Genomic DNA, 16,676 nt, shown 5'->3' on the forward strand with positions numbered 1-16,676 from the left:
AAGAGAAAATACAAAGTAAAAATAGTTAAAAACAATTCATTCCTTCCGTTACTTAGCCTTCATTTGCTTATTTCCAGGACCTCCTCACACCTCCCTTTTTTGTATTCCAGTTCAATTATTAGTTCAGCAAATCCCTCCCCTCTTTATATATCCTAATCATTAATCATAAAATATTGTAATTTTAGATTTTTACATATTAATAAACCATTTTTTCATGTTCCCTAGTAACATTTCGGCTAAAGACCACTTAGTTTCTATCCAACATCATTCTAACATTCATTAATTTTGCAATACTTCTGTAAATAGTCTTTAAACTTTTTCCAATCTTCTTCCATCGACTCTTCTCCCTGGTCTCGGATTCTGCCAGTCATTTCATAATTGGATGGAGGTCAAAGAAACAAGGATTTGTTGTGACCTCATCCTGTGAGGCAGAATATGGGAGCCTGTCGCTAGCATGCAATGAAATCATGTGGTTTATACAGATACTAAAAGATCTAGATTGTAAAGTGGATTTGCCTATCCAAGTGTATGAAGATAGCCAATCGTGCATTGCATTAGCGGGCTCGGAAATAATGAAATCCGCATCAAAACATATTGCTATCCGTCATGCGAATGTTAGAGACTGTGTACAGAATGGGGTAATCAAACTGGAGTATTGTCAGTCACAAGATAATATTGCTGATTTGTTTACCAAGCCTTTGCCAGCAACATGTCATAATGAATTGATGACAAAACTGGGTTTATGTATATAATGTATGTATGTATTGTTTCTGTTGTGGTTTTTTGCGTATTTAAGAAACAGAAGGGGTGTCACGGCTAAAATGGCCGCTGTTTCTTTAATGCGAATAAAGCTGGGTCAGCATGACTCAGCGGCCTGCAGCAGGTTGTATATATAAAGTGAGAAATGTTAGTTTGTGCTGAGGCTGGTGTTTGGGTTGGTTGGTTGGTTGGTTGGTTGGTTGGTTGGTTGGTTGGTTGGTTAGTTAGTTAGTTAGTTAGTTAGTGCTGGTGTGTATAGTTCTTCAGTCGTGTTTTGCACAAAGACTTTTAAGAATAAAACTCTGCAAGGATATTCTCGTGGACTCTTTTATGCAGACAAGGGTCCGAGGACCAGGCTGAAGAGACAAAGGGAGGTCAGAACCCTTTCCTTCTTTTTTTTGCTTTTTACAAACACTGACAGCGATTTCTTTTTGGCTTTAGCTAAACATTCAGCGTACCCAAAAGACAGCTTTTGCTGATTTCACAGAGGGAGAGATCAAGTTCATCCCGATGTACAAATTCGACTCTAAAACAGATCGCTGGGACTCCAGGTAAGCGCCTGCTTGATAGTTGAGCCTTTGTAAGTAAGTCCTCTCAATCATTCTTCTGCAAGGCTTGTTTGTTTATCCTAGTCTGCTGAGACGCTAGTAGTGTCCTGCCTTTCCGTCCTCCTGAGCAGGCTAGTAAAACATATATTTTAAAAATGGCTTTCTGCTAAGCAAGCTGTTGGAGGAGGGCTAGAGTTGAGGGCTGGATGGACTTCCTTTCCTCTGCAGCCAGAATGGACACCAAGCCACGGAGGAAGAGAGAGATCCAGCTCTCCTTCACCTGCTCACTTTGCTTGCATGGAATTCCTGGTTGCCAAAGGCTGCTAGGCGAGTTGTTTAATGCAAGGCTGTGATATGTTGTCTTCCTCAAGCCATCCCTGCTCTGGAAATGTTTTGGCTCCTTTTCCACAAGCAGCCTTTCCCCCACATTTGTCCTGATAACCAGCATCCTCTGTTTCATGGCGTGTATAAGCGGAGAATCCTGTTTGTGTCAAGGAAGTCTGGGAATTAGACTTGGTGCTCTCTCAAGATGAGTCTGCCAGGGAATAAGAACATGAGAGCAGCCCTGCTGGATCAGGCCATTGGTCCATCTGGCCCAGCATCCTGTTCTCACATTGGCCAATGAGATGCCTCTTGGGGAGCCCACAAACAGGACCTGAGTGCAACAGCACGCTCCCCTCCTCCAAGCCATACTGCTTCTCTTGGTGGAGTATGTTCTGTGGCCATTATGGCTAGTAGCCATTGAGCCTCACCATCCATGATTTGGCATATTCTTGTGGTTCTTGACAACTGTCAGAAGCCACCTAGGCCTGCTACTTTCATTGCTCTTGCTGTGGTAATGGGGAAATCAAAAGGACAGGCGGAACATGTAGTGACGAAGCCGGAAAACGGCAGGCTCCTTTGGGCAGCATTTCAGGTGCCAGAAAGGGTCTTTTGGATCACTGAAGAAATAGTGTCTGAACAAGAATAACGGGGCCCCTTGCTTTGGGGAAGGATCATCATTTGGTGGTGTGCCATATGCTTTGTATGCAGAGTCTCAAGTTGAAAGGCACCTCCACCTGAAAAAGGATTGGGCCACAGAGAGCTGCTGCCAGCCAGAGGAGACTTAATTAATTAATTGTGGGGTTGGAAGGGATCACAAGGGTCATCTAGTCCAACCCCCTGCAATGTAAGAATCAAAACTGGGGGAGGTCAGAAATTCATTCTGACCTGGTAGAAGGCAGCTTTTGATTTCCTGACAACTCTCTCCATGAGGCAAAATGCCTGCACACCTGCAAGGTCCGCCCCTTCAGAAGTTGGACTCCCAAGCCCCATCATCTCCAGCTCTTGACCATGGTCAAGATCACAGGCCGTGTGTGGAGCCAAAGTTTGACTGTGTGAGCCTTGTGTCCAACAGTCCTGGTGTCTCTCCTGTCTCCTCAGCCAGTCCAACAGTCCTGGTGTCTCTCCTGTCTCCTTGCAGTGGGAAGTGCCGTGTGCCAGCATGGTGTGAGCCAATCCTCTGGAGAGGAGGCAGCGTGAATCAGCTCAGCTACCGAAGTCACATGGAATTGAAAAGGAGCGACCACAAGCCCGTCAGCTCCCTCTTCCTCACAGGGGTAACACTTGCCCTGGTCAGGGCTATTGTCTATTCAGGGTTTTTAGTTGCCTGCTATGTGGCACCTCCTCGAATCTGGGCAGGCCCTGACCAACAACCAGGCCCCTTTCCACAGAGCTCCTCCTTGGCCAATGACTTCCGGTGCAAGGAGTGGGCAGGTTTTGGCTCTGTTAAATCCCTAGGCTTCCATTCTCCACTGTTCTGAGTACACACTGCTCCTGCAGGCATGGCAGACCACATGGGCTGAACTGTATACCTTAACCGTTGGCTCCATTCATGCAATGGAGCTTCTGTGGTACTTGGCTTGGAGCATTTGGCTTCAGCCCATTGGGTCTGGAAGTCACAGCCGCTGCCATCCTGGGGAAGCTCTCAGAGTTACAGTACTTGCCTCTTTCAGGGCTGGGAACAGGGGGGTGCATCAGGCCTTTCTGCTCTTAACTCATGCCCCCCCCTTTCAGTCCATAGCCCCAACAAATGTGCTCTGCCCCCCCCCATAGGTGAAGGTTGTGGATGACCGACGGTACCGGAAAGTGTTTGAGGATATTGTTCAGTTGATGGACAGGATGGAAAACGAATTCCTTCCCTCCCTGGAGTGAGGTAAAGACGAATAGGATCCTCTCCAACCCCTTAAAGAGGGTTTGCTGCAAAAAGACCAGGGGGGGAAGAAGCCCTTGGCCCATCTAGCTCAGTCTTGAGCAGTTCCCCAGGATTTCCGGGGGATCTCTCCCAGCCCTACCTGGAGATGCTGGGGATAGAACCTGGGACCTTTGCATGCAAGGCAGATGCCCTTCCACTGAGCGGCAGCCTCTTCCTCTTCCTCGCAGGCAAAGACTCCAGGGGTAGCCAGCGTGGTGCCCTCCAGATGCTGGACTACAACTCCCATCATCCCCAGCCAACATGGCCAGTGGCAAGTGCAGCAAGATCTGGAGAGCCCCACGTGGACCTGTTGCATGTGCAGTCCCCTAAATGATAGCCCGGGGCCAATGACAAACTTCCCCCTGGAGCACGTTTCCTTGCCTCTGCTGAAGGCAAGCACTCTCTTTCCTCCCCCCCCCTTTTGCTCTGCAGTTTCCGTTTGAGAATGTGAAGTTCCGGCAGCTGCAGAAGGAGAAGTTCCAGATCACAAACAACGGGCAGGTCACCCTCCACTTCTCCTTTATCCCCAAGCTCAGTGACAGCCAGTATTGTAAGCCCTGGCTTCGCGCTGAGCCCTGCGAGGGATACTTGGAGCCCAGCGAGTCTCTCTCTGGAATCAGAGAACTGTAGAGTTGGAAAGGGACCCCAAGGGTCATCTAGGGAAGGCCTTGGTTTCCTTTTCATCCCCCCTTTTCTCCTCCTCTTCCCAACCCTCCTCCCTCAAACCTTGGGAGTTTGGTAGAGCAGGGGAGGCTTAACATTTGTGGGCTGCATTGCCCCATGCTCAAGCCTCCAAGGGCCACATGTCAAAGCAGCTGAGCCCAAAGTGTAAGAGTGTGTGTGACCAGCTTTAAACACACACACACAAATGAATCGAAGCAAAACAATGCTGGAGGGTCCCAAAAAACCTTTTGGCATCGCAGGGAACCAGTGAGAGCAGTCCGTCCAAAAATTACTTTTTTAAAAAAAATATGCGTATTTTTATGTTGTGGAGGCACAAAAATATCTTGGGGAACATATAGAACTAGCCAAACTTTTAAAAACTCAATGAAATGTAAACTAAAAAAGAAAGTTACATTGGGGCGCAAAAATCCTTTAGGAGACAAATAAATGCTTTCCCTTTTTATATTCTTTTGTTAGGATCACTTTCTCTCACCCCCCAGTATCCTGTCAACATCTTCTGTGCAGCTGCTGCTTTGGAGGAATAGAGAGGAAAGTGGGGTGGGGGTGGGAACTGAGTCGCTTCTTTTCCTAATTCTTGAAGTTAAGGTTTTCCCCATACACCTGTGAGAACAGGAGGCTGTACTAGATGGGCCATTGGCCTGATCCAGCAGGCTCCTATTGTGTCCTTCTGTTCAATTCTTCACTGTCTTCACTTTTAATTTACAGACAAGCCAACTTGGCTGTGCCAAAGAGTGTATCTACCTGACCTCCTCCCATTTTAGGTGAGACGGACATTTCCCTGGATGTGTACATCAGCAAGGAAGAGAAGATTGAGGCTATCTTTGTCCTTCACCTTGACCCTGGCAAGGACTATTTCCTCACCCTCAGTGGGAGCTACCTACCAAGCTGCTTCGGGACCTCCTTGGAAGCCTTGTGCTGGATGAGGCAGCCGATTGGCGAAGTTCCCGTCACCAGACTTATGGACCTGGTAGGGAAAGGGGTTGATTTACCTGGCAGGTTCATGTGCTGAATGTCTACCCTTCCCACTCTGCTTGCCTGCTTAAAAAACAGCTGCTCTTCCACTCAGCAATGTGGGGGCTGGGGGTCCTTCGCTGCATTCAGCGTCACCTTCTGTAGCTGTGCATCCGCTTCCTGTGTGCTGTTCATGCCCTTTGTTTGCCTTGACTGAGTCATCCCAGGTTCTGGTCCTCCCACCTGCCCTTTCGCAGGGCCACTGAACCGTGTGCATTTCCCTGCCATCTGCCCAGATACTGTTCAGCCAACGGGCTGTTTCTTTCTCTTCTCAGGGCCTGTGCCATTAACACCCTTGGTTGTCTTTTGCTCTTGCCTTCCTCCTCTGATCTCAGGGAGAAGACAGCTTCCTAGAAAAGGTAACAGTTGGTTTGGTATCCTCTAGATGTTCTTGTAGCGGGCTCAAATCAGGTACAGGCAAGGCCCCGTTTACACGGGGGTTGCGTTCCGAGGTACCGTGCGTTTAAATGAAATTGCGTATATTGGGGACAGCATTGGAAAATCCTGCAAACCCTCTCTAAACTTCCGGAAACCCTTTTGAAAGGCCTTTTGAAAACCAGCAGCACTTGGCAGCCTCCCTGCAAAATTCCTTGCTCCAACTCTCCACAGGCCTGAAAGGTCGGTGCCAAAGCTCCTGGGAGGGAGTCGAGATGCTGTTTCCATGCCACTTTGCCGCTTTTGTGCTCTTGGGGGGGAATTTTTTGCCCCTTCAAGTGCCCCTTCCAGCTTTGCGGCAGTGTGCATGTGCCTCGAAGGCACGTAAATGGAGTTGCCCTTGTCAACGATCAGCAGCTGCTCCATGCAGTGGCAGCCGGTCCCTTAGGGCAAACCAGGCACTACCCCACCAACCTGACTTTCCTCTCAGGCAACCCGCACCTGCCTGCCTTCTGACTCAAATCCAGTCCAGGTGGTGGCTCTAGCTCTCTGCTTTGGTCTCTTCCCTAGTCTCAACGTGGCCCTTGTAGAACTCGGCAGAGGAGAACGGAGACGAAACCAGAATTTGCCATCACTGCTTGTCACTGATTTTGCGCTGCTTGACTTTGGGTCCGCTTGCGATTGGCAGCACGGGAGGCAGAAAGCCCAGTTTTATGATGCAGGCGCCAGCCCCCTCTGGCCCCAAGAGCCAGTTTTCTCCTTGTCTCTGTGCTCAGCAACTGCTGCACAGACTATGCCACTCTGGCTTACTCTTACCACCTGAGCACTGGCATTTGGGAAGCAGTAGTGGCTGCTTTGGGGTGGCTCAGGGAAATGTCACTCCTCTCGAAATCAGATCTACTTGGGTGTATTATCCTAGCCACAAGGAGACAGTGGTGACTGTCAATTTGGACAGCTGTAGACATTTAGAACCATGGAGGATATGTTTATCAGTAGCTACGGGTCAGGGCTATTTCTTGCCACTATTATCACAAAACACATGCTTTTGATTACAAGTTTCTGGGGAACATGATGGACAGAGTGCTCTTGTCCCCGTGTCCCTATGGACTCCCAAGGGCATGTGGTTGGCCATTGTGGGAACAAAATGCTGATCTAACCCAGCAAGGCTCCTGTGTTCTTTAGCATGCACCAGCTACTCTTGCACTAAGACTCTGATACAGCATGTGTCATTCCCCACACCAATACACTCTCTCTCTCTCTCTCTCTCTCTCTCTCTCTCTCTCTCTCTCTGCAGGGGCGGGGAGTATTGGCGGAGGGGGAGGGGGGATGAACTGGGTCCTAATCATCAGCTGCCCTGGGGATGAGGGGATCAAATTCTCCATCCTTGCCAGCTCCTTTTAGTGATGGGCTGCTTGCCACTGCTGTGCTCCTAAAGCTCTCTTGCTCCCCCCTCCTCTCTTTCTCTTTCTCTTGAATGTGGTAGCTTGAGATATAACTAACCACCCTGAACATTTCTGGAGAGGAAGATGGGAAGGAGGCCGGAGGCATTGTTCACCAGCTGCTGTGTGCTGCATTGCCCATACAAAGTCGTGGGCTGGGGCTCCAGCTGTTGTTCAGTTTCTACCACTGCCTCTGCAACGTGCTCTAGACAAGGGGTGGTGAACATGTGACCCCATCATCTCATCATGCTGGCTGGGGCTGCAGCCCATCAACCTATGAAGGCCCATCCATGTTCTGTTGCTGTTTTTGTTACTTATTTCCTGCCCTTCACCCTAAGGTCCCAGGGCAGGTTCCAGCAATTTAAATAAAATGTTAGCCAAACCTCATGTCCACAGCTGCATATTCAGTAAGCTTTGGGGTGAACTGCACATCCGGAGTGGGAGGATTACTAGCTGCACATTAATAGGGGGAGGGGGAGCTTGGATTTGGGGTGCAAGCAATTTGTTTTTTGTTTCCCCACTTGAGATGCTTGCTGTGGCTAGGGCCGGGCGATACGTCAATATAGATATATTTTCAAATCAGCTTGAAGTCTAGATAGTGAGACTGGTTTCATAATTTCTGACCTGGCAATATATTGCGAATCATGATGTGTGTGTGTACTATGCAAAAAACACCATGTGGGGGGAAACTGTGAAGCCAGACAATGCTTCTCTAGATTCCTGCAGCCCCTGTGGACTCTGCCGGTTCAGCTTTCCCCTGCCCTCCTGCAGGGGGCAGCAAAAATCACAATGCGGGGGAAACCATGAAGCCAGCCAATGCCTCTACATAGCTCCATCTTATTTCACACATTGTGATATATTGGTGTATTGCAATGTTTAGCTAGTGATATATCACCGTGTTGAAAGCCAGCTATCGCCCAGCCCTAGTTGTGGCCTCAGAGGGCAAGACTTGTCCACCCAGCTGGAGCAAGGAAAGAATGCATACAGGCACACATTCTGTCAGGCTCTCATGCCAGTCCCGCTTGTCATTGGACCTCCAGGAGAAGCAGTTTCTGGATATCGTACCCCAGGATGGTGATGACTCCACTGAGCGGCCAAGGAGATCTGGCTTTTGGTGGACCACCTCTTCAAGAATGCCTGCCACCAGGTGAGCTGAGGGGGACTGTACCATTGAAAGCATGGGTGTTGGCTGGAATCCAGTACCAGTTTTGGGGTGTGCAGGTTCCAAACGCCACAATTGATTTATATCTTAGCTACCGACTCGCTCTTACAAACTCCTGCTGTGAGTATAGTGGCACCTTGGTGGAGCGGCAGCGGGTGGGACATCCAGCATACGGTATTCCTTAGAGCGGCTCAGAAGAACCCAAGTGTTCACAACCATTGTCTGTCTCTCCCTAGCAAAGCGGCTCTCTGACACTCACCACTAGAAGAAGCGGGGAATGATTTCACTCTCCCATTGCCCCAAATCATGAGAAGGGTAGTAGGAATGCTACTGTGGAAAGCAGGCGGGATACAATTCTCAGCCTTTGTGCCAGCTCTCTGTTGGGATTCGCAGGATGATGAGTAAGTCTGCAGGCTCAAACAGGCTGATGCAATACTCTGTGAAGTGCTGGGTCAGAGTGACTCAGCAGGAATGTGATTAATGTGATTGGCTATCACCTGTTTTAAAAGGAAAGCCTGTTAAACAGTAGTTGTGGTTGTGGTGGTTGTGCTGTGGTATGGTGATGCTGGGGTGGAGAGTATTCGTTTGCCTTAAGGAGCAGGTACTCTGTATGGACTGTTTTTGTAAATACCTGTATATTCACATTTAAAAGACTGCACAGGAAAAACCTGGTACTCTGAGTGTTTCTGCTAAAAGCGCCGCGAGGAATTCGCGACAGGGTTATGGGCCCAGCACGCTTCCGCTGCGCCAGAGTACAGGTGGCAGTTATCTAGCCGTGGGTGCTGGAGGTGAGCTGCAGGGATGGAACAGTCCAGAACTGGCGTGTTGCTGGAGAAGCTGACGGCCACGAACTACAGCACCTGGTCAGTCCGCATGCAACACTTCCTCAAGCGTGAGGGCCTGTGGAAGGTGGTGGAAACTCCACCGCAGCCCCCTGAGGAGGATGAGGATGACGATGAAAAGCTGGCACTAGCAGAGGCCCAGCTAGAAAAGGATGAGAAAGCTTTGGCTACGATCATTCTTGGAGTGGACGACAGCCAGCTAGTCTACGTAGCTGATAAGGTGACGGCAAGTGAGGCGTGGAATGCGCTCAAGGCTGTCCATGTGCGAGAGACAGCTGGCTCACTGATAACACTGACCAGGAGACTGTACCGGTGTCAGAAGAAACTGGGGGACTCCCTGGTAAACCACCTAAAATTCCTAACAGGCTGTTTCCAGGAGCTAACCTTAAGAGGGAGGCCTGTGGGGGAAGAGGACAAAGTCTTTATAGTCCTGAGTTCCCTTGATGACAGCTATGATATGCTGGTCAATTCCCTCGAGTCTGTAGAGACTGATAAGCTGACTCTGGAATACGTTACCGGACGGTTGTATGCAGAGGAGGGCAGGCGTGCAGAGCGAAAGATGACCTCAGCCCAGCTGTTGGAGCATCCCAGAGGGAACAACAGCCGGGAAGAGCAGAGGTGTCGGGAGCCGGAGAAACAGCCAGGAGGAGCTGCTGCAGACCAGCCGGTGGTCAACAAAGTAAAAAGGTGTTTTTGCTGCAAGTCCAGTGGACATCTGCTGCGGGACTGCCCGAGAAAACAACAAAAACAGCAGAAGCACAGGAGGCAGCAGAGAGAGTCTACCGCTTGGGTGTCTGCAGATGGTCAAGAAAATGAAGAGCTGTGGGTTCTGGACAGTGGAGCTTCTCAAACCTTTTGTAAAAGAAAAAGACTGCTAACTGATGCTAGGGCTTCAAACAAAAAACATGTAAGTCTTGCTACGGGCCAGAAAGCTAATGTAGTTTGTGAGGGGGAGGTTGTGTTCCCACAGCTGGGACACACATTCAGGAATGTGTTGTGTGTGCCTAGTTTGCAAAACAATCTCCTGAGTATTCCAGACTTGGCAAAAGCAGGCTTTGAAGTAAACTTTGTGGGAGATCAGTGCCAGATAAAGCAAAATGGGGCAGTGTTGGCAAATGCTAACCTTAGAACTAATATGTATGTACTGCAGTGTGAGTCTAAGGTTGCAAATGTGCAAAATGTCCCAACCCATGATATGTGTATTCATCTCCTGCACAGGCGTCTGGCTCATGCTAGCTTTAAGGTGCTGAACAAAACATTGGAGTTGTGTGGGGGGATGAAAAACATTAAAAGTTGTGATAATTACTTAGACTGCAATATCTGCAAGGAGGTTAAAAGCAGGGCTTGCCCAGTAGCAAGAGCAAGCCAGAGAGAAACCAAAAAAACCACTGGAGTTGATTCATGCTGATGTAACTGGTCCTTTTCCACCAAGTGTCTCCCATAACAAGTACTGTTTGATCCTAGTGGATGACTATTCTAGATTTCGCTGGGTCTATCCATTAAAGCAAAAGTCTGACGTTGCCCAAACTTTGAAGTTCTGGGTAAGAAGGGTAGAAAGGCAACTTGGCCAAAAGGTGTGCTCTATTCAGACAGACAGGGGAGGAGAGTTTATGGCAAGCTCCCTAAGAAACTGGTTGCGTTCCCAAGGGATTAAACATAGACTTACCAATGTGGCAACGCCTCAGGAGAACAGAGTAGCAAAGCGTAGGGGAGGTGTCTTGCAGACACAAATGAAAGCATTGTTAGCAGATGCAAATCTTCCAATTAAGTACTGGGTTGAGAGTACTAAGACCGCGAATTATATTGGGAATCGCTTGTGGTCAAGGGTACTAGATGACATACCCTATAAAATTCTCTATAACAAAAGTCCCAGTTTGCAACATTTGAGAATCTTTGGGACAAAGGCGTGGGTTGACATACCTGTAAAGAACCGAAGAAAAGGTGGGAAAAGAGCACAGCAGTTGCTATTTCTTGGGTATGAAAGTGGTACGAAAGCCTACAGGTTTGAAGATGATAAAAATCTTTTGAGTTATAGTCGATCAGCCAGCTTTAATGAGCAAAGAAATTGGCCCAAGATACATGCAAACCTGCTGCCAGAAAAAGTTTTACTGCCGAGCGTACCTGATAAGGCAGTTGAAACAAAGCTAAGAATTGGCAGCTCTCCCAGAGAAACTGAAAGGGAGGAGGTAAAGACTGAGCATTTTTCTCCAGCTGCTAGCATGGAGCAGGGGGGAAAAGAAAGTGCAACAGGGACAGGAGTAGGTAAATCTTCAGAATCAATCCACCCCAAAAGCAGTCCTGAAGGTAGCCCAGGGGGTGAGATTAATGAACTGTTAGGTAGATTTATTGCTTTATTGTTCGGCGCCCAGCCATGCTTCCCCTGCGAGCCTCTGTAGCTTCTGTTTACGCAGGGTGGCTTTGTAGCGGTCGTAAAGCAATTAGCAGATAGCAAAGTTGCACAGCGGTCGTGTGTTTGAAAGAGCAGTAATTAAGTCCCACACGTTTCTTCTGTCCTAATATCACTTTATTTGCTCAAAAGTAGCATATTTACAATCAATAACTCCCAGCAGAATCAAGCTGCATTTTCTCTCTCTGTTTGCAGCTACGCAACAAAACTGTTTTCACTTCTCACTCAGCTCACAGCATTCCAAGCTGCTTTTGTCACGTCCTGGCTTACTTCCCCTGTACGCCCCTCCTCTCAGGCTTGAGACACAGAAGGTTAACCCTTCACTACACCCAACACCCCCTCTTGTCTCGCGCCTGAGGGGAGAATCGACCCTTGGTCGTCCCAAACCCAGACCTTCGCAAAACTCCCCATGTCTTTTGAAGGTGAGTGGCTTCGTGAACCCATCAGCTAGGTTCTTGGCAGAGGGACGATACTTCAGTGCAACTAATCCCTCCTGAACACTCTGGCATACATTCCAAAAACGAATGTCTAGGTGTTTAGTTCTGGCCTTGAACTGACCTGACTCTGCCAAACGCAGGCATGGTTGATTGTCCTCGAAAACACGTATCGGCTGACAATCCACCTCGCAGAGTTCCTGCACCAAGCAAGCATAGAACTCTACTTCTCTGCACACCTTTGAAAGAGCACTAAACTCAGCCTCAGTGGATGAGAGCGCTATAAGACTTTGCTTCTTGGACCTCCATCCAACTACTGAGTTCCCAAACTTCACCACTAGGCCAGACACAGACTTGCGATCCTCAAGATTAGCCCAATCCGAGTCCACAAAGCAAGTCAGTTTGACTTCTCCTTGTGCTGGCAACCTAAGACAAAAGTCTTTGGTTTCCTGCAAATACCTCAGAACTCTCTTGATGCCATTCCAAGCTTGCACACTAGGGTTTGAAGCTTCCCTGCTGAGCAGATTGACAGCAAACGCTATATCAGGTCTGCTCCACTGGGACAAGTAAAACAAACTCCCTAGGGCTGACTGAAACACTTCAGTATTTTCAAACGCAGCGCGTTCTGCTTGCTGGCTGTCCTTCACAAAACTAGTCTCCATAGGACTTCTCACTCCTGCACAATCACTCATCCTCATGTTCTGAAGCAATTGCTCAATTTTACCTCTCTGGCTAAGCAAAAAGCTTCCATCCTGTGCACGCTCAACATTGACACCTGGATAGGTTTTGACAGCACCAAGCTGTTTAAGCTTGAACCGTTTACCTAGCTCTTTGGCAAACTTCTCCGCCTGTTCATCTGTTTCTGAGAAAAACAAGTCACCAACCCAAATCTGCAAATACTCTTGTGTTGCCCCTGATCCTCTCAAATACAAGCAACTATCAGCAACACTTCTCCTGAAACCTAGCTCTTCTAAGGCTTCATTCAGGCACATGTTCCAGTTTCTGGCAGATTGACGTAATCCATAGATGGATTTGTGCAATCTCCACACAACATCCTGCCTTAAGTTCTCAAACCCCGGAGGAGGAATCACGTACAGCTCCTCCTGGAGATCTGAGTTAAGGTAGGCAACATCCACATCAAAGTGGTTTACTTTCCAGCCTCTCTGTGCTGCACAAGCTAAAAGCGTTCTCAGAGTCTCCGCTCGTGACGTTGGCGAATACACCTCCGTGAAGTGTATTCCCTTCCTCTGAGTAAACCCTCGAGCAACTAACCTGGCTTTATACTGTGGCTCTCCAGCGTTAGTGGGTTTCAAGCGGTAAACCCACCTGCAACTTACAGCCTGCTTGCCCGGTGGCAACTCTGTGAGTGAGAACACACCTAGATCTTTCATGGACTTCATCTCTTTGTCCATTGCCCTGTGCCACTTGCCTGCTTCTTCCTCAGGTAAACTCTGAATATCCTCGAAGGATTAAGGTTCACATCTTGCAGGACCTACCCAGACGCCTAAAGCGTCGTACCGATCAGGAGGCCTCCTTGTCCTCGCTGATCTCCTCAGTGTGAATCCTGGTGACCCTGCTGCTTCACTGGGTCCAGCTAAATCATCCTCAACTTCAGTGTCTCCCCCCTCTGACCTGCTGCGCCTCTTGGGCCTTACAGCTGGTCCAGCAGGTGAAGAAGGCTCACTCTTTGGCTCAAACTTGACACTTGCCTGAGGAGGTGTTCTAGGTTCCCCCCTCTGAGGGATCCTGAGCTGTCCCTGCCTTGGACTCTGTCCCTGTGGTGGATCCTGTTGCTCTGGACCGTGGTCCCCAGCAACAACAACAACAAGAAGAAGAGTTTGGATTTGATATCCCGCCTTTCACTCCCCTTCAGGAGTCTCAAAGCGGCTAACATTCTCCTTTCCCTTCCTCCCCCACAACAAACACTCTGTGAGGTGAGTGGGGCTGAGAGACTTCAAGGAAGTGTGACTGGCCCAAGGTCACCCAGCAGCTGCAGGTGGAGGAGCGGAGACGCGAACCCGGTTCCCCAGATTACGTGACTACCGCTCTTAACCACTACACCACACTGGCTCTCTCTTCCTCCTCAATGTCTGAGTCGTAGAACTGCTGTGGAATTACGTCTGGATTAGCGTGCAGACGTTTCCACCCTGCTTGCTCACAGAACTCAGCGCTATTGCTGATAACCAACCTTGACTGGTTTCCACTTGGGTACGCAAACCGCCAGGCCTTTGAGCCAGGCTCATACCCTACAAAGATCATTCTTTTAGATCTTGGCTCACCTTTCTTGCGTAGAGCCTTTGGAATAAGCACCCAAGCCTCACAACCAAACACACGAAGGTAGTGTACCTTAGGCTTCTTTCCATGCAGCAAGAAATACGGTGTGTTTCCTACACTAGAGTTGTACACTCTATTCTGCGTATGGACCACAAATCTCCAAGCTTCAGACCAATATTTCTGGGGTAGCCCTGCGTCCCACAGGATCGCAGACATAGCTTCCTGCACCGTCCTGTTCTTTCTCTCTGCCAGCCCATTCTGTTGCGGAGAGTAAGGAGCGGTCAGACGGTGGCTAATCCCCTTCTCCCTAAAGAAATCCTGTAAAGCAGAACCAGTGAATTCAGCACCTCTGCCACTTTGAAAACCACGAACTTTGGTGGAAAAAGTTACCTCAACTGCGGTGATCCAATCCTTGATCATTTTAGCAGCTTCCCCTTTCGTTTTCAGAGAGAAGGTCCAAGCAGACCTTGAAAAATCATCAATCAAAAGCAGAGAATACTTTGATCCTCCCAGTGACTCAACAGACATGGGTCCACACAAATCTGCATGAATTAACTCAAAGGGTTGTGTGGTCTGCCTTTCTGACTTTGGATATGAGCATGTCACAATTTTTGCCTGTTTACATGCATTGCAATCTAAAAATTTGTCACAAACATTAAATTTGCACCCTTGTGTCAGCTCTGGTGCTTTCTGGAGATATTTCCAATTCAAATGGGCGAAGCGTCGTTGCCAAATATGTGAACAACCATGGTGGGGCACTACATTCACACATTGGCCCTTCGCATCTTCGGTATCATCCTCTCCTGTGGAAAAAGGCACATTTACAGCAAACAAATTATCTTTAGACTGCACTGTGTACACGTGTTTCCCATCCTTGGAGAATTCACATTTGTCACCCGCAAAAGAGATATGAAAACCATCAATAAGTAGATCATGCACACTTAACAAACAGTTAGTTAAACCGGGCACTGCATAAGCTTTGACTTCATGCTTAAGGAAAGGACAGAAGAAAAGGCCTGTCTCTGTTAGTCTTTTTCTGCTTCCATCTGCAATCGTCACATATTTCTCAGTTTTTACTGTCCTGCAATTCCTCAAAAGACCAGGAAATGGCACCGAGTTCGAGGCACCACTGTCTATTATTACAGTGAAAAAAACCTTGTTGTTGATATTTCTGGGTCACTAGGGCAACAATCTCCTCGCTACCCCCCTCCTTGGGGCTTCTGCAGATGTCCTCTCTGGTTGTCACGGCAACAGACTCCCCCCGGCAGGAAGACTTGCCCACGACCTTCACAGCTTCCGTAGATGCAACTCTCTCAGTTGCCATGGAGACTGGACTTGTCTCGGCGTTCCCACACAACTCCACAGCTCTTATCTCTACTTGCTGCAGGTGGCCAGCCTTGAAGCCTTTAGCTCTTTTCAGCTTCCCAGGCTCTGACTCACGACGTAAACAACTCTTGGCAGCTTTTGGAGAAAGAGGCGTCTCTGAGCTTTCACTGCTCACTGCCCCCCCACTACTCATGGGGCCTCCAGGACGTTTTCCTGCACCCCCTCTGATGGGTAAAGGGCTCCCAACACTTGACCTCTCTCCAGGCTCCTCACACAGACACGTTGCAGCATCCACACAGCTCCCAGGCTCAGCAAAAGCACCAGCAGCATTGACAGCAACAGCAACAGTCCCTTCGCCCCCCTGTAGGGGCTCCCAGCTCCTCCCAGCTGTGTATTGGCTCTCAAAAATGTGGCCAGCACCATCTTGCCTCTGTCTTTCGGATGCAGCAACTTCTCGGCCCTTGCTTCCCACCCCAGCTCCACAAGCTTCTCAGAGTGCTAGCCAAGCGGCCTCTGGCCTTCTTGCACCCAGGACAACAGGCACCAGTTGAGCATCCACACTTTCTGCCAAAAAAGCAAGCACACGCTTCTCAACTTCACTTTGCTCTGCAGCCCTCTTAGCCTCTGCTTTCCCAGCTGCATTCTGTGTGGGCTGGACTACGTCCCATAGCTGCTCCCCCACCAACAAAAGCTCTACTTGAAAGCTCCACTGCAACCAATTTTGGCTAGTCAGTTTCTGACATGGCAGTTTAAACTCAAAGCCATGTTCACGGGGCTGAGCCATTGCCTCCCTTCTGTTGGCCTTTTGCAAAGGTACTCACTCAGCAGCCAAACTGGGCACTCCGGACGCCGTGGCTCTCAGCTCCCTCTCCGTCAGCCTCCTCCGATCTGCCCTTTGAAGTCTTGGCAGTCGATCAAACTGACATTCAGCAAATAAAGCTTCAAAGCCCTTTCTCACATGCTTCACGTTGACCCATAACCTTTGTTGGGTAGATTTATTGCTTTATTGTTCGGCGCCCAGCCATGCTTCCCCTGCAAGCCTCTGTAGCTTCTGTTTACGCAGGGTGGCTTTGTAGCGGTCGTAAAGCAATTAGCAGATAGCAAAGTTGCACAGCGGTCGTGTGTTTGAAAGAGCAGTAATTAAGTCCCACACGTTTCTTCTGTCCTAATATCACTTTATTT

The 16,676-nt window shown here is 48.9% G+C and overlaps 1 protein-coding gene and 1 pseudogene across 2 annotated transcripts in view; one reads left to right on the plus strand and one right to left on the minus strand.

Annotated features, from left to right (window-relative positions):
* The window catches only part of LOC308467778 (uncharacterized protein), a 624,927-nt gene that overhangs the window by 270,703 nt on the left and 337,548 nt on the right, over positions 1-16,676 (minus strand). The window lies entirely within an intron of this gene.
* LOC308467634 (inositol polyphosphate 5-phosphatase OCRL-like) overlaps positions 1-16,676 on the plus strand; it is a 56,316-nt pseudogene that overhangs the window by 28,059 nt on the left and 11,581 nt on the right. Inside the window, exons 8-9 of the transcript in view lie at positions 5,571-5,594; positions 8,090-8,196. The product of the transcript in view is annotated as an inositol polyphosphate 5-phosphatase OCRL-like (transcript). The remainder of the gene's footprint in view (positions 1-5,570; positions 5,595-8,089; positions 8,197-16,676) is intronic.

The sequence above is a fragment of the Podarcis pityusensis genome, assembly GCF_964106645.2.
Source record: "Podarcis pityusensis genome assembly, chromosome: W".
Classification (NCBI taxonomy): Eukaryota; Metazoa; Chordata; class Lepidosauria; order Squamata; family Lacertidae; genus Podarcis; species Podarcis pityusensis.